Consider the following 20,441-nt stretch of genomic DNA (forward strand, 5'->3'; position numbering starts at 1 on the left):
GTTGTACTGGTCCCCAAAGCTGCGGCCCCGGGCACCACACCCGAGCTCCGGTTCTGCGTCGACTATCGGGGTCTGAACGCTGTCACCCGAACCAACGCTCACCCCATCCCCCGAGCCGACGAACTAGTTGACCGCATGGGGGCGGCCCGCTACCTAAGCATCTTCGACCTGACGGCGGGCTACTGGCAGATCGGCCTCACCCCCAGGGCACAAGAACGATCCACTTTCTCCACCCCGGATGGACACTACCATTTCAGAGTGATGCCATTCGGCATGAAAAACGCTCCAGCCACGTTTCAACGACTTGTGAACCAGGTATTGGCGGGCCTCGAAGAGTTCAGCGCCGCATACCTGGACGACATCGCGGTGTATAGCCGCCACTGGTCAGACCACCTCCGCCACCTCCGAGGGGTCCTGCAGGCCCTCCAACGGGCCGGCCTCACAATCAAGGCCAGCAAGTGCCAAATCGGCCAGGGGTCCGTGACCTACCTCGGACACCAAGTGGGGAGCGGTCTGGTGGCCCCCCTCCAGCTCAAGATCGCTGCCATCCAGTCCTGGCGCCCCCCCGTAACCCAAACCGAGGTCCGAGCCTTCTTGGGGCTCACCGGATACTATTGGCGGTTCGTAAAGGACTATGGCAGCATTGTGGGGCCCCTCACGGAACTCACATCCAAGACCAACCCAAAAGCAGTCAACTGGACTCCCGACTGTCAAGCGGCCTTCGAGAGGCTGAAGGCCGCCATGTGCACCGCTCCTGTGCTCCAGGCCCCCGACTACAGCCGTGAGTTCATCGTCCAGACTGATGCCTCAGACCATGGCATCGGGCCGTCCTCTCCCAACTGAACCCCGAGGGAGTCGACCAACCAGTGGCCTTCATCAGCAGACGCCTCCTGCCCCGAGAACAGCGCTGGAGCACCATTGAGCGAGAGGCCTTCGCAGTAGTATGGGCCCTCAAGAAGCTCCGGCCTTACCTCTTCGGAACCCACTTCCGGGTACAAACAGATCATCGGCCCCTACAATGGCTAATGCAAATGCGGGGGGAGAACCCCAAACTATTGCGATGGTCCATCTCCCTGCAGGGGATGGACTTCACTGTGGAGCATCGCCCTGGCCAAGACCACGCCAACGCGGATGGCCTGTCCCGCTTTTTCCGCCTCGACGAGGAGAGTCCCCAAGAGGATGGGTGACTCTCCCCGCCTTCAGCTGGGGGGGACGCATGTTGGACAGGCCCCACGAAGGGCTCGCTCCCTCCCCGCATGACAGGGCCCAGACACCGGCTCTCCGGGGCCTACCCGCAGAAGCAACCCACAACCCGTCCCCTCCGGGACGCCTGCTCCCGGATATCTCTGTGTCACGGGCCCGGGCCCCCGGCAGCCCCATTGCCCGGCCCAGCCGCCATCTTGGACACTGCACCACGCGGCCGCGTGGCCTCAGCTCGACCCCAACCCTGGGCCCGGCCAGGCCCCGCCATCCCGGCACCACCATCCATCCAGGAGGTGAACGGACCACTTGGCAGGCTGATGGGAGAAAGAAGTGTCGATGGCTCTCCCCCGCCAGGTGCCGATCGCCCCCAGCCTCCCCGGGTGCTGGCTCCACCCCCCTGCTGGGTGTCTGGACTCCCTCATCCCGGACCTCCCGACCTCCCAGTGCGAGGGTCCGGACATCAAAGGGCGCCAGACCTATAACTGAGGCAGCCCCAGAGCAGGAAGGCAGTTGTATCCTGGAGTCGAGAGACACCGATAAGAACTCATCCTTGACGGACTGCTGGCGCTGCCGCAGCCCTGCCTTGTGAACTATTGTCCTGCCTGCTGGCGCCGCCGCGGCCTTCTGCAACCTTCATCCTCGTGGGACCTGCTGGCGCTGCCGCGGCCCGTTGTAACCGTCATCCTCGTTGGGACCTGCTGGCGCTGCCGCGGCCCGTTGCCACCTACGACCTCTTCGGGACCTGCTGGCGCTGCCGCGGTCTGACCCGTCCGAACGCCGAGCTCGAGGATTGTGAGCTACCACCGTTTCACCTCAGTGCCTGTAGGTACCAAGACTGTCCCGCTACCCCCTTTCCCTACTAGAAACTAGAATTGAGAGGATCATCGTGTCCTAATCTCCTTGTATCGTACTACCTTACTCAAAGAATTGCCTATAAAAGGTGTTAAGCTGACCTTCGTGTGGTGTCCATCTGTGGGGGGGAAGTTACTTGTCTGTACGATCGCTGGAGACGGCCCTCACTGGAGGCCTCTCCCCTTGTGCTCGGCCGACCCTCCAGGTCCCCGTCTAACATTGAGAATAAAGCTTTTCAAACTTATCCAACCTCTCATCATTGACTGAATTTAGAATTGTGATCGTGATTTCACCTGTGATGCCAAAATAGCTCTTTGAATAAAAATACGGTGGCAAATATCCATAATCTGTAGAGAGATTACCAACAAAAAAAAACAGCAGAGGAATGGATCTTGACCCTGTGAGGGATGGTAATTGAAAGTGTAAGAAGCTGGCAATGTATGTAGTGATACCAATGTAAGGCCACACCATGCAAAAATTCCAGCCCGCCCTTATTGGTTTGTAGGGCTTACCTTAATAATCTCAAGTGCTCTGTTTCTGGTAGTGTGGACGAGCAGCTCAGGCTTATCAGAGAAGAGTGTTAAGCATTTGTTGTACACACACTCAATAAGTGGCTCACACACTCAATAAAAAAACAAAGACAAATTTATAAAATAAAAGTAGATTTTTAAAAGAATTTAGTCACAAGAATTTTAGACTAACCTAAGTACAAGCAGAGTTATCTATTTTTGATGAAAATGGCACAATAACTCGAATAACGTTTTTAAGGCATGAGCCTCGAACACTACAATGTTAACCTACGGGAGAAAAACACACATAGCAAGCAGGCACTTGTCAACCAAATCCGGAGATGCCCTTCGGACCTTGAGGTGCCAGGGGGCCGGGGGCCAGGGGCCAACGTACAACCAGCAGTTTCCCTTTACCTGCCCTGCTGTGTCCGGGTGCAGAGGTGCTGGTCAGGATGGTAACCTCAAACACTACACCGATGTCAAAGGGGACTTGAGGCAAATCCGGGTGAACCGAAAATGGGGGTTCAGGTCATAGAGGCCCCAGGCCAAGGGAACACAAGCAAACGACACGGACCCGGGCTGTGGAGCTCGGATGCTGAGGATCTTGGCTGCCTAGCCACTGGAGTTCAAGGCTTTCATGGTTGTCAGAATATCTGCAGCGGGGAGAAAACAAGACAGTAGGACCACTCTAGTTGGTGGTCTCTTCTGTCCTGATGTCCCTGGTCATGCAAGAAGGCTTACATGGCGATGGAGTCAGGCTGGACAAGAAGCAAGCCTTGTCTGGTGCATGTACCCGGTACTCAGAATATTGGTGCAGGGGAGCTCCTGGAGGGTCTAGCGTCTCGAAACTCAGCTGAGAGATGTGAATGTTCTCCTAGAGCCACAAAGTTCTCTTCTTGAAGTGATGCTTTCTCTGTGGGCCCCATGACCAGGAACACCATGAACAGGGCAGATACGGTTGGTGCCTGCGGAAGCAGAGATGGCTCCTCCACTCCAAGGTAGATGATCGCTGGTTGCCCAAGTGCTTGATAGTCTTATGAGAGTTGCGGAGGATGCACCCTTGCAGGACGAGTCAGGTCTCTGTAATTCTTTTTTAACATTTTTATATATTGAATTTTGGCAGCAGCGAACAAATAACATAAACATTACAGCAATTGCTTGGTATTGGCCCTTGATACAAGTGACGTTACTTGCCACAGTCTTCCACATAATATTCATCCTATACAGCGTTACATAGACTTCACTCTGCACACACGAAGGTAAATCATGGATGCTTCCAGTGATCCGCGTCCAGTATGTCCCTGTGTGTAGCTTCTAGTATTACCAGACCAGATCATGCTGTGTTTATCTGAATCCACCTACCATTTACCTCCATCTGTGGATCGAAGCCAGCTTGTGAATGGGGACCAAATGTCTTTAGGTCGGGCTGGTATGAGCTCCCAATAGCATGTCGGTTGATCCCTGCAATATGTGATGTCTGTCACCAAGGCTTTTATGGTTGGGGATGATGCTTTACCCCAGTGCATGGCCACACGCCTTTTCGCCAACAGTAGTAGAAGTGCTGTGAGTCGTCTGCCAGCTGTCTGGGTGTTATATACATACCCCAACAGTGCCACCAGAGGAGTCCTTGGCAGTTCCTGATCGGTTATATCCTCTATGTGTTTGAAAACTTCAACCCAGAAACCAGCTATGGGTTGGCACTCCCAGGCCAGATGTAAGAAAGTTGCTAGTGGGATCCCGCAATGCCAGCAATTTGTGTTGGCGCAGGACCATGCGGTATAATTGTGTCGGGGTACGGTAAATGAGGTGTATGTATTTGAAATGTATTAGTCTGAGGCGATAGTTCGGGGAGAGCTGCTCTAGTTGGCCACAACAGAAGGCCCATTGGTCGTCTGTAATGTCCTCGCCGTGTCTGCCTCCCAGTCGCCGCGTGATATGGGGAAGATAACCGGGGATTCACGTTGTGTGATGGTGTATATGTGGGTGACTAACCTACGGGCAGATGTTAAGTATGTGTTCTAGTGCCGGCAGTGGTGGTGGGGCGGTGTGGAGCGTACTGTATCTTGCGCAACATGCTGCCTGTATCTGGTAGTATAGTAACGTGGCTAGTGACGAGCATTGCGGTGAACTGCACATTTGTTGTAATGTGAGGAATTGACCGCCTGGATACAGATTTCTGAATGCGGCAATGTTGTTCAGGTGTGCACAGATCTGTGCGCCTCTCTCCAACAGTGGGGGAATTAGTGGGTTATTGGCTAGTGGAAGTTCGCCCTTTTGGAGAGGCCTTCCCAAGCCCAGCGCAGAGTTTCTGTAGTGTCGATTTCGTGCCCGGGCATTTGTTGTTCTAGTATAGCCCCGTAGTTAGGGATAGAGGTGCAACCCTGTCTATTTGAATGGGAACGTGTGGTTGAAAATGGTGTTGGATGTAGCCAGAATTGTAAGAATTGGGCCCGAGCCCTGTACGCATATAGTGTAAAATCCTGAGGTCCGAGACCCCATTGTGCCAGCGGCAGTGTGAGTAGATCCCATGATACCTTTGGCTGTTTCCCTGCCCATACGAGCTCAATCATGCTAGATTTAAGGCGCTTAAAGAATTGCGCAGTTATTGGCATAGGTATGTTTACGAAAAAGTACAACAGTTTTGGGATAGTTATAATTTTAGTGAAGGTAATGCGACCCGCAAGGGACAAGGTTAGAGTTTTCCATCTTTGGATTCTGTCTTCTATCCATGCCATCACCCTGCCATAATTAGCCGTCCAGATTTCCTGTAAATCTTTGCTGAGCCAGAAATCTAAGTATCTTGTTGGGCCTTCTGCCCAGGCTATCGGGTATTTGGATTCGAAGGTGACTGTTCCTGTCATTAGCCCGTGTATAGTGGACTTGGTCCAGTTGATATGAATCTCTGATATGGCGCCATAACACACGAGTTCTCTGGTGATGGGTGCAAAATTATCGACTGGGTCTATGATGTAAAGGGTGAGGTCATCTGCATACATTGAGACAATCGGGACTGTAGCAGTGAATCCTATCCCGCGATTTGCGTGATTTTGCCTCAATCTGGCCGCCGATCGGTGGCCATGGCAAACAGTAATGGTGATAGTGGGCAACCCTGACGGGTGCACCGTGAAGTCTTGATGGGATCAGATATCAGCCATTTACTTTGACTCTGGCAGTGGATAGGGCGTAGAGAAGTTTAATTTGCTGTATAAAAGTGGGACTCAGTCCCTACCGGGTTAGGAGAGTGTGGAATAAGCAGTGAGCGACAGGAAGGTTACTGGTTAAATTAAAGATTTATTGAGGACAGTTTACTACAATATAGTTAAGAATATAGTCCAGGTCTCTTATCGATAAAGCTTCCCTTCCATCCTTAATTCCAAAAGAAGGTTGCGTGAAGAAATTCCACTTTCAGATGGCTTGACTCAATCTGGGCATTGAAAAAAAATATATATGTATTTTAATATTGTGACCTATCGGTCTATCAATTACTATGGGGAGAAGGAGTGAGGGAAATACACCATACCACCACCATGTGAATCGCTAGTATACTCTATATCTTATAGCAAGATTAGGTAGTTTTTCCTTGTGCTCAACCCTTCCCCGCCCTGGCAGCCGGTTTGTCAATGTCCTTTGCACCCACTCAAGTCATCCACTATTTATCCCCTGTAATTCCCTTGGCTCGCCCAGAGCGTTATAGTGAAGACCCTAAAAAACGACAAATTTCTCAACTCAATGTTCCCTTCATTTTACGTCATCCAACAATTTTTCCCGATGCACAGTGTCCAGTAGCTTTCATCCTGTCCTACCTTAGTCGGGATGCAGCTTCATGGTCTACGCCTCAAGTAACCAAGGATGACCCGATACTATATGACTTCGAGGAGTTCAAGAAAGAATTTCTTCGAATATTCGACAGAAGAAAGGCATCTCAAGCGACCAACAATGAATTGTTAGAACTTAAATAAGGAAATCGAGAATTGGTTACTTATCTGGCCAATTTAATAAATTGGTAGTTGAGACCGATAAAAGAGCTGCAGTTTTTTTTATCGCGGTGTCAAGGATGAACTAAAGGACGCCTTAGAACTAATTCCTAATCGTCCAATGGAAATGTCAGCATTTGTGGATTTGGTCCTAGAAATAGATTTCCGTCAGAGAGAAAGACGAGGAGAAAATAAATAATTGTTCAAAATCAACATACCGAGGTTCGACAGAATGAAGACGGAAGCTACAAGAACTACTGAAAGTACTATGGGAGTTGAACCAACGCAAATAGGAACCAATAGAGGTCCATTATATAAAGAAGAAAAAGAGAAAAGGAGATCAAATAAATTGTGTCTCTATTGCGGTGCTGGAAGTCATTTCGTGAAAATGTGTCCGAGAAAATGTGTCCGAGAAAACCTAAGACCCAGATGAAGGAAAACTTGCAGCACCACCAGTAGATGGAGTTGGACTGGTGGGTACGGATCGAGAAGTAACTCCCAAAAAACATTTGGTGGCAAATACCGTACAAGTATCTTTGCGCCATTTGGTCATCTCGGTGACGCTTAAGTTTTGACAATTGGTTTTCAAAGAAGTTTCAGCCATGATCGACTCTGGTGCTACATGTGAATTCTGTGACCTCACATTTGCGGATCACATTGGTGTAAAGGTAGTTAAAAAGGACAAGAGTGAAGCCGTTAGAGCAGTTGATGGCACCGATCTTTCGTCAGGAGCAATAGTGAGCCACACAGAACCTAGACAATTACTATGTTTGGGGGGACATCAGGAAATTATTTAATTTAATTGATGCTCCGCAATTGCAACTCATACAAGATCTTCCTTGGCTCAATGAACATAATCCTACTATTAACTGGAGTGCAAGGACCATAGAAATGTATTCAGAATATTGTAAGGAGAATTGCTTTAAGGAACAAGAACACAATTGAGAAATCAATGGAGTTTTCCTATGGCATGGTGAGCATCCGAGTTTCTGAGTTGAATATAAGTTTCTCAAACAACTCAAAGCATTACATTCATCTTAGCTAAAGGAAGTAACCAGAACTACAGAGATTGCAAGTCGAATTATTCATTGTCAACGTACCTGAGCAGTCAGACGATTCGGAGACTCTTCGTCGTAGTTCCTGTCACGCAAGTAGACCCTAAACAAGAAAAGAAAAAAGAAATACAGTTATTAAAGTTGTTATTCAAAGAGTACATAAAACGAAGAAGTGCATTTAAGCTGGTAGAAGAAGAGCAATATCGCAGAGAGGTGCAAAGAGTAGAAAAAGTGAAGTGGAAAAAGCCTTTCTGAAGAAGAACCAAGACTATCAGGCTGTCTCTTCTTATTTCCCTATCCCCTCCCCTCCCCGGGAGATCCAGCTAACTCAACTACTCAAGAGCAGAGTTGGTTAGTGGGAGTTTCTGGAGGGGCATTGGGAACTAACATCGTTCTGCTCCAGAGCAAATCTACTCAAGTAAGTCTCTGACAGCCTGCGTGTGAGCGCTGCCGGGTCAGTGACAGCCCTATAGGCACAACCAGCGTCTGAGTGCTGCTGAGTCTGTGTATTTGAAAGCAACAAGGGGACCCAATAAAGTCAAACGGGGACCGTGGGAGTAAATTCTTTTAGACAGCAGTGGTCCCTTAAAAAAGAGGGAATTAGGAACAATGAATATAGACTCAGTAGTTACTATATTAGTTTGACATGTCCAGCCGGACAGAGGTCTGATATTTACTTATAAACAATAGAGAGGTATTTCACAGCAATACACAAGGTGGGGCACAAGCCTGTGCCCTACTTATCACATGAACAACGTACAGTTAAGGACAAAACTGGGAACAAAGGGCTTTTAGGCAAAAGCTTAAGGTTTGTTGCACTGGTAAATACACAGTGTCAAAGTACAACAAAACACAACCTAAACCTTTACACTTTCAGTACACATAAAGTTTGGAATGTATAAGGTGTTTTAAAATTGTCAACGGCGTTTCGATCCACCTAAGCATTACGCGGATCATCTTCAGGACATAGATATTATGCCCAAGAATAGGAAGCCTCAATTGCCTACAGGAAGGAAGGGAAGGAAAAAAAAGATTTGCAAAGATTAGGGTTTGCGACAATAGATGCAAAAATACAACAGGGGAGAGACAACGCTGCATGCACAAGCAGAAGAAGGACCGTGTGCCTAATGCAGAAGGTTTGGAAGTGTGATAGAGAATTAATTAATTGTTCGTCAAGTTGGAGATTAAAAAGTAAATAAGGCATGCACAAGCAACCACTCAACTCAAGGTGAATTAAAAGGAAGTATCCAGAGTTATGGTTCCATTAAACATATTGCCTCCGTACAAGACATGCAGCGGAGCGGAATTACAATCAATTACGTCGAGGTCATTTGAACATAGATTTGGTCATTATAGCCCACATTGCATAGAACAACCATGGTGCATGATATAACGGTTAAAACTCTGAGTGTCATGAATAACCACTAATATTTGTGACTGAGAACCGAATCGAAGGTTTAACGTGGGGGCCGAGACGTGGCCTGAACAATCATGCTGTGAACAGGAGTGAGTGCTGGCTTATCGAAACAGATTGGGCGGGACGTGGGCGATGAAGTGAATCTCAATGCGGAAAGGATCCGGTAGATTTGAATAACCTGGCCAAGCAACTCAAGCGTTCGGAGTTGCAGGCGGTTCCCTACAAAGGAGTGGATGGATTAATTGGTGTCATTTAGTAGGTGCTCATATGGTGTGCGCGAGGGTATGCTTACCTAATGGGTTCCGGGAGTGAGCGTCAGCACGGTAGCCTAAGGGAGAAGCGAGGAGTCAAGGAGGGTTCTACACCTGCCCAATTAATTAAGAGTCCTATGAGGGTAGCTTGACTTACCGGGTATGGAGATCACAGGGCTGCACAATCGCGGGTTCTGTGAAGTGTGCGCTCAGGAAGTAGGCGACGGCATGGTAGCCTAGGGTTGAAGTGAGGGAGGAGTCAGAGCGGATAATATAACTGCCTCAAGGGTAGGATTGTCATGTGGGGGTAGCGGATTTTCTGCGTTGTTTGTCCCACGTATATCTTATTACATGGACAAAAGATGGCATATACTACATTAGACGTGTTACAATTTGTGAATACTTTCAATTCGTTCCTAATGTCCTTAAATACAAACTCTTTACATTCAATGGTGAATTTGCAAGCCACACAGTTTCCACATTTTGAGTGACTCTTGAGCGGTGCAAGAGACCAGATATCATGTAGGGTTGGATTGGGATTTTGAGTGGTGGGTAAGGCTGCGCGGACCAACTGTTCTTTAATATTCTTGCTTTTCTTAAAGGCAAACATGGGCATTTCCAGATCAAGGGTACCTGCATTAAAAATAGGCCCGTTTTTTCTGATCGTTTTACGAATAGCATTAGATACTGGCGAGAAAGCCGTCACACATACTAGGCGCTCTGTGTCTGTTTTAGGTTTTGGTTCTAGTAAAATCTCACGTGGGCAGTACCATGCTCTTTTCATAGCGTTCCGCACAAGGCGGCGCGGGTATCCTCTGAAGGTGAGTTTGGTGCATAATGTTTTTGCCTCAGTAAATTAGTCAGTTTTGAGTGAACAATTTATCCTAATCCTAAGGAATGGTGAGTAGGGAAGACTGTCTCTGAGTGCCCGTGGGTGATTGCTACTGTAGCTAAGCAATGTATTCGCTCCGTGGGCTTGCGGAATAGGCCCATTATTAGAGTACCATCAGTATGTTTAATAAGTAGGTCTAAAAAAGGAATAGATGTCTTATCATGGGTAAGGGTGAATCTGAGTCCACTGCAATTGTTATTTAACCAGTGGAGAAATTATTCAGAGTATCCACTACGCCTCTCTAAATGAGGAAAATATTGTCTATGTAGTGTTTCCAATTAGTTATGCATGTGCGGAAAGGGTTGGTATTGGTCAAAATGTTGTTACGCTCAAGTGAGTCCATATACAAAATGGCTAGTTTGGGAACAAAAATGGCCCCTATTGAAATACCTCTCACCTGCTGATAAAATTGGTCTTCAAAAACAAAGAAATTCCTTGTAAGGCATACCTCTAGGAGTTGCATAATGAATAGAGTTGGAACTGTATGTGGTCGAGGTCTTTGATTGAGTATCATTTCCATTACCATTATGGGAACCCCGACCCCGTCTGAGGACCTAAGCTTGTCGGAAAATCTATTGACGTCTTTTGGCCCCGTAACCTCAGGCGAAGTACTGAAGGTCCTCGGGAACTTGAAGAGTGGCTCGCCTCGAGACCCAGTCCCAATGCAGTATTTAAAGCAGGCTGCCCCATCGATAGGAGAGCCTTTGACCGATTTGGTCAATCTCTCCTTCGCTCATGGCTCGGTACCGCCGGACTGGAAGAGCGCAGTCGTTAAAGCGCTTCTGAAGAAGCCTGGCTTAGATCCACAGAACCTAGCCAATTTCAGGCCCATCTCCTTGCTACCAGGGATTAGTAAGGTTGCCGAGAAACTTGTTAATCGCCAACTGTCCAACTTTCTCGAGGAGAATGGCCGGTTGAGGGACTCCCAGACGGGATTCCGACCGGGTCATGGAACCGACACGGCTCTGCTAGCAGTTGTAGAGGAGGCCAGAAGCACTTTGGATACAGGGGGGTCAGTGGCAGTGATCCTCCTGGACCTAAGTGCGGCCTTCGATACTGTCAACCATGGAGTGTTGACACAACGCCTAGCAGAGTCAGGTGTCACAGGAGTGGCCCTGGAATGGCTGGCCTCTTTTTTGGAGGGGCGGACCTTTGAGGTTTGGGAAGGCAACGCGAAATCTCCTCCCCTTCCACTTCACTGTGGGGTGCCTCAGGGCTCATCTCTGAGCCCCACGTTATTTAACGTGTATATGGCACCCCTGGAGGGTGTGGTGTCTCCGTTTGGCTTTAAGACCATAAGCTACGCGGATGACACTCAGCTAGTGGTGGGTCTGACACAGCTGGAGAAACAGCCTGAAACGCTCCACTCATGCCTAAGAGAGGTGTTTGACTGGATGACCAGGTCATCGCTCAAATTGAACGGCTCAAAAACTGAGCTGATGATCTTGGGCCACTCAAGTTTTGCCCTCTCGCCGAGCAGCTGGCCCAACTGTATGGGTACTCCGCCTGACCCAAAGAAGGAGATTAAGAGCCTGGGGGTCTGGCTGGAGCCTGATCTGTCCTTTAGGACACACGCCAAGAAGATCGCTGGCGTGTGTTATGGACTGCTCCGATCGGCCCGTAAGGTCCTCCCCCTCTTACCTGAATTCTCCCGGAAGCTGTTAGTCCAAGGTCTGGTCATCTCACGCCTGGACTACAGTAATGCACTCTTTCTTGGAGCACCGGAAGCAACGTTCAAAATCCTGCAACAAGTGCAGAACGCGGCAGCCAGGCTGCTGCGGAACGTTCCGGCCAGGCAATCAGCCAGGCCCGCTCTAAAGGCACTCCATTGGCTCCCGGTCAAAGAGAGAGTGACCTTCAAGGCCCTCTGTATTGCTCACAAGAGCATTCAGGGGAAAGGACCTGCTATTCTGAAGGACATGATTCGGCCCTATAAGCCCACTAGAGCCTTACGCTCCGATAATAAACACCTCCTTCAGATAAAGAGAATTAGGAGAGCCCGTTCAGGTGGCAGGAGCTTTTCTGTTCATACGGCACACGCCTGGAACTCCCTCCCACTCTCACTACGCTCTGAACCAAACCTGCTCAGGTTTCGGAAACATCTTAAAACTTATCTATTTCCAGAATAATTCCAGATCTGTTCTGCTCCACACAGGTAGCTTGTTCTGATTCTCTATAAGCGCTGGGATGCCTCTGGGTAACCGTGCGCGGTACAAAATTCGTTAATAATAATAATAATAATTAGTGAGTCTTTCTGTGGGATATTGGTGTACAAAGACTCTACGTCCAATGTACATAGAATCTCAGTCGAGGGATCAAAGGGCTGGTTCTCAATAAGGTTGATCATGGACATACTGTCTCTAATATAGCATTCAGTACTAGGTACAAAGTCCTTTATAAAATAGTTAACATATTGACCCAAAGGTTCCAGGACCGATCCACATCCAGAGACGATTGGCCGGCCTGGTGGGTTGTCCAGTCTCTTGTGGACCTTGGGCTAAGTGTAGATGAACGGAGTCCGAGGGGTTTTGACATTAAGAAAATTAAATTCATGTTTACTCAGGAAGCCTTCCTGAAGGCCCTCATTGGTAATCTGTCTTATCAGTGACTGTAACTCCTTAGTAGGGTTAGTCGGGAGCTTACACTAACGGTCTGTGTTGGACAGTTGACGTTGGAGTTCTATCTTATAGGTGTCGATTTCTTGTAGCACAATTCCCCCCCTGTGACAGCACTGTGGGCAGTGCCTACGTGTGAGCGCCGCCGTCTGTGACAGCCCTGCGGGCACTGCCTGCTTTTGAGCACTGCAGAGCTGTTAAAGCATTGTGGGCATTGCTTGGGTGTGAGCGCTGCCAGGTCTGTGACAGCCCTTTAGGCACTGTCTGCGTGTGGGCGCTGCCAGGTTTGTGACAGCCCTGTGAGTACAGCCGGGTCTGTGACAGCCCTGTGGGCACTGCCAGAGTGTGGGCACTGCTAGGTCTCTGACAGCCCTGTGGGCATTACATGTCTGAGACGGCTGCCAGGTCTGTGACAGCCCTATGGGCACTGCCTGCGTGTGAGTGCTGCAGGGTCTGTGACAGCCTTGCGAGCACTGACGGCGTGTGAGAGCTGCCATGCTGTGACAGTCCTGTGAGCACTGCCTGCTTGTGAGCACTGAGTGTGTGTGAGTGCTGCTGGGTCTGTGACAGTTCTATGGGCACTGCCTGCGTGTGAGCACTACTGGGTCTGAGACAGAGCTGTGAGCACTGACTGTGTGTGAGCATTGCTGTGCGGTGACATCCCTGTTAGCACTGCCTGCGTGTGTGTGCTGCAGGATTTGTGACACCCTGTGGCTGCTGCCTGCGTGTGAGTGTTACTGGGCCTGCAAAAGCCCTGTGAGCACTGACTGCATGTGAACACTGCTGGGTCTATGACACCCTGTGGCTACTGCCTGTGTTTGAGCGCTGCAGGGTCTGTGACAGCCTTGTGAGCATTGACTGCATGCGAGTGCTGCTGGGTCTGTGACAGCCTTGTGAGCACTGCCTGCACATCAGCGCTGCAGGGTCTGTGACAGACCTATGAGCACTGCCAGTGTGTGAACGCTGCCGGGACTCTGACAGCCCTATGGGCACTGCCTGTGCGTAAGTGCTGCAGGGGCTGTGACTGCTCTGTGAGTACTGCCTGCGCGTGAGTGCTGCCAAGTCTGGGGCTGCTCTATGAGTACTACCTGTGTGTAAGCGCTGCCATGTCTGTCCCAGCCCTGTGAGCACTGCCTGTGTGAGAGTGCTGATGGTGAGCATGGCTTGTGAGCAGTGCTTGTGTGCAAGTACTCCCTGGGATCTCTTTAGGTCACAAATGGTACTGCACTCTGCAACATGGCTAGATAAAAAGCATTGGCATTTATAATGCCAATAACTCCAACAAATGCAAGACCTATTGCATTTTCAATGCTTGTTTTAATGGGCACACTACTGCGTGCTGCTGCGAGAGCACGCGGCTTTTCCTAGTGTCTTCTGCTCCAGCAGAAGCGCATTCGGGGTCTGGGAATGGGGTTCGGCAACCCTTCCAACATAAATATGCCCAGCAGCGCCTATATCGCATACAGGATGGCGACAGTTCAAAGAGGACCGAGATGGGTGTGTGGAAGTGGGGCGTGGGAGTGAATAGGGGTGAGGGAGCAACATGAACTTGAGAGTCCAATGAGCATGTCCCCAGGCCGCAGTTTGTTAAGAAACAGCTGCCGACTTTGAGACTTTGGGTACTGGGTTTGTCTCGGGTCGGCTGGCAAAAAAAATATTCTCCTAACAAATCAAATTAAACAATGTTTGAACAGTTAGAGGATCTAGTGAACAAATGGGAGCAAAAGAAAACCAGGGGGAGGGAGGGGAAGTGCCTGGAACATACGCCTATTTGATGAACAAGAAAGAAAGAAAGAAATGCAAATGCAGTGTGTGTTTGCTGGAAAGCCACAAGCGGACAAAACAAAAAAGTGTCAAGGAGGAGCTTAGGAACACAATTAAAATGGTAGTTCTCAAGCCATTATTCTGAATACAGCACGTCTCAAAGAGACATCCAACAGCTGCCTAGACGAGAGCTTAAAATGACGAAAAAATGAAGTAATATTATTACAAAACCACATATTTTGGCTTTTTTTGACGCATAATTTACTCAACCCTGCCACACAGGCTCGCAACGCCCATTGGACTCAAAGGGCTTCAGTCCCATACCCCCCTCCGCCCCCCCGTCGTGTGTGGCAGCCCGGGATGAGACAGCTTCCCAGGCACACACACAGCCGCACCCGAGTAGTTCACAGGTCTTTTAAAGACCGTTTGCTAGTTAATGAGGCTTTGATGCTTTTCACCCCTTCTTAGGGCCCCTGCAGCACCTCTGCCTTTTGCTTGAAGAATCAGCACCCCCCCCCGAATTTTTGTCTTATTTATTTTATTTAATTTATGCGTTTTTATATAGCGTGGACTTTACCCGAAGGCGTCAGAGCGCTTCACAATAGGAACAGAAAATTACAAGTGAACAAATTACAAAAGCAGACGATAAGTTACATGAGGTAAAGGTGACAACTGTGAGCAAACAAAATACATGGAGGTAGCAAGCAGTGTGTTACAAGAGAAAAGTGGTGTGTGCATGTTACAAAGGAGTACCAAACACAGGTACAAGGATAATACTGCAATAAATCGCATACACTCCAACCACACGAACACACTAGGAGGCACTTCCGTAGTCATGGAGAATAGAGTTTTCAGTAATGGGAGGTCTTCCTTCAGATAATAAAGAGGGCGTGAATTACTTTTGGAGGTGTCTTTGGAGGAGGAGAACTTTGAGGTCCGTTTTGAAGACCTGGGTGGTGGTCCGGAGGTGGAAGTGAGTTCCAGATTCTCACTGCGTTGCCTGAAAAGGATTGGGCCATCGATCTTTCCTTCTTGAAAGTGGGAGGTTCAAGCAGTAGATTTTCCGCATTACGTGATGGTCTAGAGCAGAGGTCTTCAATCTGTGGGGCGCGACCCCCAGGGGGGTCGTGGAGTCCTGGGAAGGGGGTCGCCGATTCTGTCAGAGTGCAGTTCCTGGCATCGGGCTGATTGAGGGTGCTCACGGCGGAGGCCTTATTCACACCAAGGTGTGAAAAACATTAAAGCCTCATTAACAAGTAAAGGTCTTTTGAAGACCTGTGAAATACTCTGATGTGCCTTTGTATATGTCCCTGAGGCTGTTTCAGCAGGGCTCACATACACGAGCTGGGGGGGCTGGGGGAGGAGGCTGTAGCCCTTTGAGTTCAATGGACTTCGCTGTGGAGTTTATTTTAATTTGTAACGTTTTATATAGCGCTAGTTTAACCTGTAGGTATCTTAGTGTGCCAGTGGAATGGTGGCTGCTGGTCTCGCCTGCTTTCTGCCACCTCTCCTGGGTCCCCCCCCCCCGCTTTCTGCCACCTCTCCTGGGTCCCACCCCCCCTCGCACTCCGTTGTCTGTGCATTTTCGCACACCCCTGCCCGCATTCTGCTGTCCTTGGATGGATTTCGCACCACCCTCCCCCTGCCAGCACTCCGCTGACCGTGATTTTTTGCCCCCCCCCCCCCGCATGATAATTGGGATTTCTGTGTGAGAATGACAACACTCGTTTGAAACAAACAGACATGGAGAAAACCTTTCAATCATCCTTTGGATTGTCTGTTGCATGACATTACCTGCAAAAGGGGTGAGTGAAACATGTGTGGTCCTTTTGCAAGCCTCTCCGCATTATAACTGGGGGTGTTCAAAGTCTGCTTAACTTCCTTTGCACAATTATGCGAAATTTCAGCAATTGTGTTCGGAATTCAAAACTGGCATTTGATGATGTTTGTAGCTTTAGACAGGAAGATGCATTTTGTGCATAAAAAAAGTGTTAAATAAACACGCACATTAGCTGCCCGCACTCTGTCATTCGGGTTGTTCACATGCATACATGTGTGTGTGTGTGTACATGTGTGTGTATGTATGTATGTATGTATATATATATATACATATGGATAGATGTGTGAAAAGGTGGGTGGGTGGAGGATGGATGGATGAAAGGGTGGATGGATCAAGGATGGATGGATAAAAGGTTGCATGGATGGATGTGTGAAAAGGTGGGGGATGAATGGTGGGTGGATGGATGGATGAAAGGGTGGATGGATGAAGGATGAATGTATGTAAGGATTGAAGGATGAAAGGGTGGGTGGATGGATGTATGGATGGAATGAAGGATGATGGAAGGATGAAAGGATGGATGGATGTGTGAAAAGGTGGATTGAGGATGGATGGATGGATGAAAGAGTGGATGGATGAAAGAGTGGATGGATGAAAGGGTGGATGAAAGGGTAGATGGATGTATGGAAGCAAGGAAGGATGAAGGAAGGATGGATGGATGTAAGGATGAAAGGATGGATGTGTGAAAAGGTGGGTGGATGAATGATGAGTGGATGGATGAATGATGAGTGGATGGATGAATGATGAGTGGATGGATGTAAAGATGAGTGGATGGATGTGAAGATGAAAGGGTGGATGGATGGATGAAGGATGGATGGATGTGTGAAAAGGTGGATGGAGGATGGATGGATGGATGAAAGGGTGGATGGATGAAGGATGGATGTAGGGATGAAAGGGTGGATGGATATATGGATGGAATAATGAAAGGATGGATGAATGATGTATGGATGGAAGGATGAAAGGGTGGTTGGATGAAGGATGGATAAAAGGGTGGATGGATGAAGGATGGATAAAAGGTTGCATGGATGAATGATGGATGGATGTGTGAAAAGGTGGGTGGATGAATAATGGGTGGATGGATGGACGGGTGGATAGGTAAAGGATGGATGTATGGATGGAAGGATGAAAGGGTGGATGGATGTATGGATGGATAAAAGGTTGCATGGATGGATGAATGATGGATGGATGTGTGAAAAGGCGGGTGGATGAATAATGGGTGGATGTATGGACGGGTGGATAGGTAAAGGATGGATGCATGGAGGGAAGGATGAAAGGATGGATGGATGATGGATGTATGGATGGAAGGAAGGATGAAAGGGTGGATGGGTGAAGGATGGATGAATGATGGATGGATGGATGTGATGAGGTCTAACAGGCGCATTTATGGTTGTAGATAGTTGTTGATGATGAGGAGTACCAGTTTCTAAAATTTTTGTCGGAAGGGGGTCCTTACGCCTAAAAAGGTTTTACAAGGGGGTCCTGGCATCAAAAAGTTTGAAGACCTCTGGTCTAGAGCCTCCAGAGAGTTGCAGTTTATTCGCCAGGTAGCGAGGAGAGGAGGAGTGCAAGGCTTTGTGGGTGATACAGGCAGTTGTGTAGATAGCTCTAGCCTCGATGGGAAACGAGCGGAGGGTGGATAACATCTGTGTGATGTGGTCGCTTCTTTTGGCCCCATAAATTAAACGAGCTGCTGAATGGAGAACAGACCTAAGGGGGGACAAGTGGGATTTGGGGAGGCCAGTAAGAAGAGAATTGCATTAGTCCAGTCTGGAGAGGACCAGTGATTGCACCAGGGTTTTAAGGTCCTGCTCTGGGAAAAAGCGACAAATTCCCCAAAGAAGGAGCAGTTGGTATCGAGCAGACTTTGCAATGGAATTGATGTGGGAGATTAGAATGAGTTTTTTGTCGAGTATGACACCAAGGGATTTTGCGCTGTCGACAATGATGAGTTTATTGTTAAGTAGATAAATCTGATCCATCCATGATTGAACCGGGGGAGGAGAGAGTGAGGAGGAGGAATTCAGTTTTGGAGGGATTCAGAATCAGTTGATGAGTTGACATCCAGTTTTGAATGGAGTCGAGAGTAGAGCTTAGGATGGAGAGATTGTGAGTGGAGGCAACCCTGAGGTAGATTTGAGTGTCGTCTGCATAGAGATGATAGTGGATCCCGGATTTACTTAGGAGATTTCCCAGTGGTTCTAAATAGAGATTGAACAATGTGGGTGCAAGTATAGAGCCTTGAGGAACATCTTGACCTACCGCCACAGGAGATGAAAGACTTCGCAATTTTGATCATTTGGGATCTGTCTGAGAGGAAGGAGCCCCCCTCCCCCGAAATTTGACTCTAGGTCCCCCACTGCAGCCACATAATGTGGTGCTCTCCTGCCGCATAGTTCCTATGGCCCTGCCTCTAGCAACCCTGGCCCCATAGAAGAGCAGTGTCTCAGCTCTCATAGGCGGGGAGTAGTGGCTCACTGCTGCAGCTGAGGGCTGTCTCATGGAGAGAGGTGTCCAGCCTACACTGAGAACGACATCAAATGGTCCATCCTCAAGGTCGTGAAACTTCCCCCAAGAGGTGGCAATTTGGCCCAGCTACTGAATAAGGAAGAACTTAGAACAATGATCCAATTTGACACTATTCGCAATGGCTTGAATCGCCTAGAGGACTGGACAAGTCTCCTTTGAATGATTACACAAAATGCTGCTTTTCCTGTAATTATTGTCTTAACCACATAGACCAAGAACGATTTAATACTCTTACAAGTTTTGTACTGGTAAAATATTATGAGAAGTTTTAAAGAAATGGTCTGAAGAAATTTCACTAAATAGATTGGCACTTGCACTGTAAATAAGCACCAGTTCACCACTGTAAATATTGATAATTGCACAAATGTCACTTCCACCATGTCCCAGCTGCAAGGCGCGTAAACTGAACCCAATGGGTCCCCTTCTCAAAGATGGCGCTCCTCCAAGCTGCCTACTCTCGTAGCAATGGCCGGCCCACAGGCCGCACCGCACCAACCCAACATGGCGCGTAGTTCTTGTCACTGACTCCCATCCCAAGATGGCGCCCACTGCTGACGTCAGTCCGACGGAAGCTCTGCACGCTTATTTCAGCGCAATGGCCTCCATTGCACAAACAGCGCTGTACCGGACATTGACTGCCCGCCCGCTGCTCCACTATGTCGACCGTGACATAGCTTGGTTACCACACGCCCTCAGGTAAGATAGCACCAAGCCGGTGACCCCGAAAGGTCCCGACTTCCCAAATATCTAAACTGTGCGCACTTGCCTTTAAGACCACCACCTTATCTTAATCCGTTTTCCCACAGTGAACGTGCTCAACCTACGAGCACCAGGCTACACAAAACGGAGCTTGGACCCCACGAGTCCATAAGGTAATTTTCGCCCCGCACAGCCCCGCCCTTAGCAGCTTTGAAATCTAAAATACCCGTTTAATTTCAGGTGGATGACCCACAATTCCCCCACCACCACGAACAGGGTCGCTACCCCCGCCGACCCAGGGTAAGCCCTTACTGCCCCTCTAGTCACCCCACACAGGACGCCGACTGCATGTCTTAGCCACTTAGAATAAGTTCAAACGAAATGCCCGCGTCAATGATGATCTTTATTAATTTATTAATTTCTTCTTAACGATATAAGGAGCTACTCACAAGTCACTACCACGTCGGCCTAATTTCAAACAAACCCACCACGAGTGTTTCACATGTATAGGCACGAACAAATCGAATCCGAGTACTAGAGTTTTGTTACCATGTGTGATCCTAGAATTTTCAGGTCTAATGAACACTCTCTTCATGTAAAAAATTGTTCGAATTCTAAAACAGTTTTTTCTTGCGTCTTTTTCCTCCTTTCATTTCTTTACAGGCGGTTAACAATTGCTAAATAAGTAATATTGACAGGCAAATACTTTAAATTTGTCAGTCCTGATGATGGTCCCAATTAACTGAGCACTAGGGATCGAAACGTCGACTATGTAGATTGCCTTCACAACCTAAACCATTGTGTTAAATCTTGTTGTGTTTTGGCAGTTGATTGGCATACCTTGAAT

The 20,441-nt window shown here is 48.5% G+C and overlaps 1 long non-coding RNA gene across 3 annotated transcripts in view; it reads right to left on the minus strand.

Moving 5' to 3' along the window:
• Window positions 1–20,441, minus strand: part of LOC144821573 (uncharacterized) — a 2,083,451-nt gene that overhangs the window by 2,060,152 nt on the left and 2,858 nt on the right. For all 3 annotated transcript variants that reach the window (XR_013608384.1, XR_013608383.1, XR_013608382.1), the window contains exon 2: window positions 7,639–7,696. This is a non-coding gene — a long non-coding RNA (uncharacterized LOC144821573). The remainder of the gene's footprint in view (window positions 1–7,638; window positions 7,697–20,441) is intronic.

This window comes from Lissotriton helveticus, chromosome 2_2 (genome assembly GCF_964261635.1).
Source record: "Lissotriton helveticus chromosome 2_2, aLisHel1.1, whole genome shotgun sequence".
Taxonomy (NCBI): domain Eukaryota; kingdom Metazoa; phylum Chordata; class Amphibia; order Caudata; family Salamandridae; genus Lissotriton; species Lissotriton helveticus.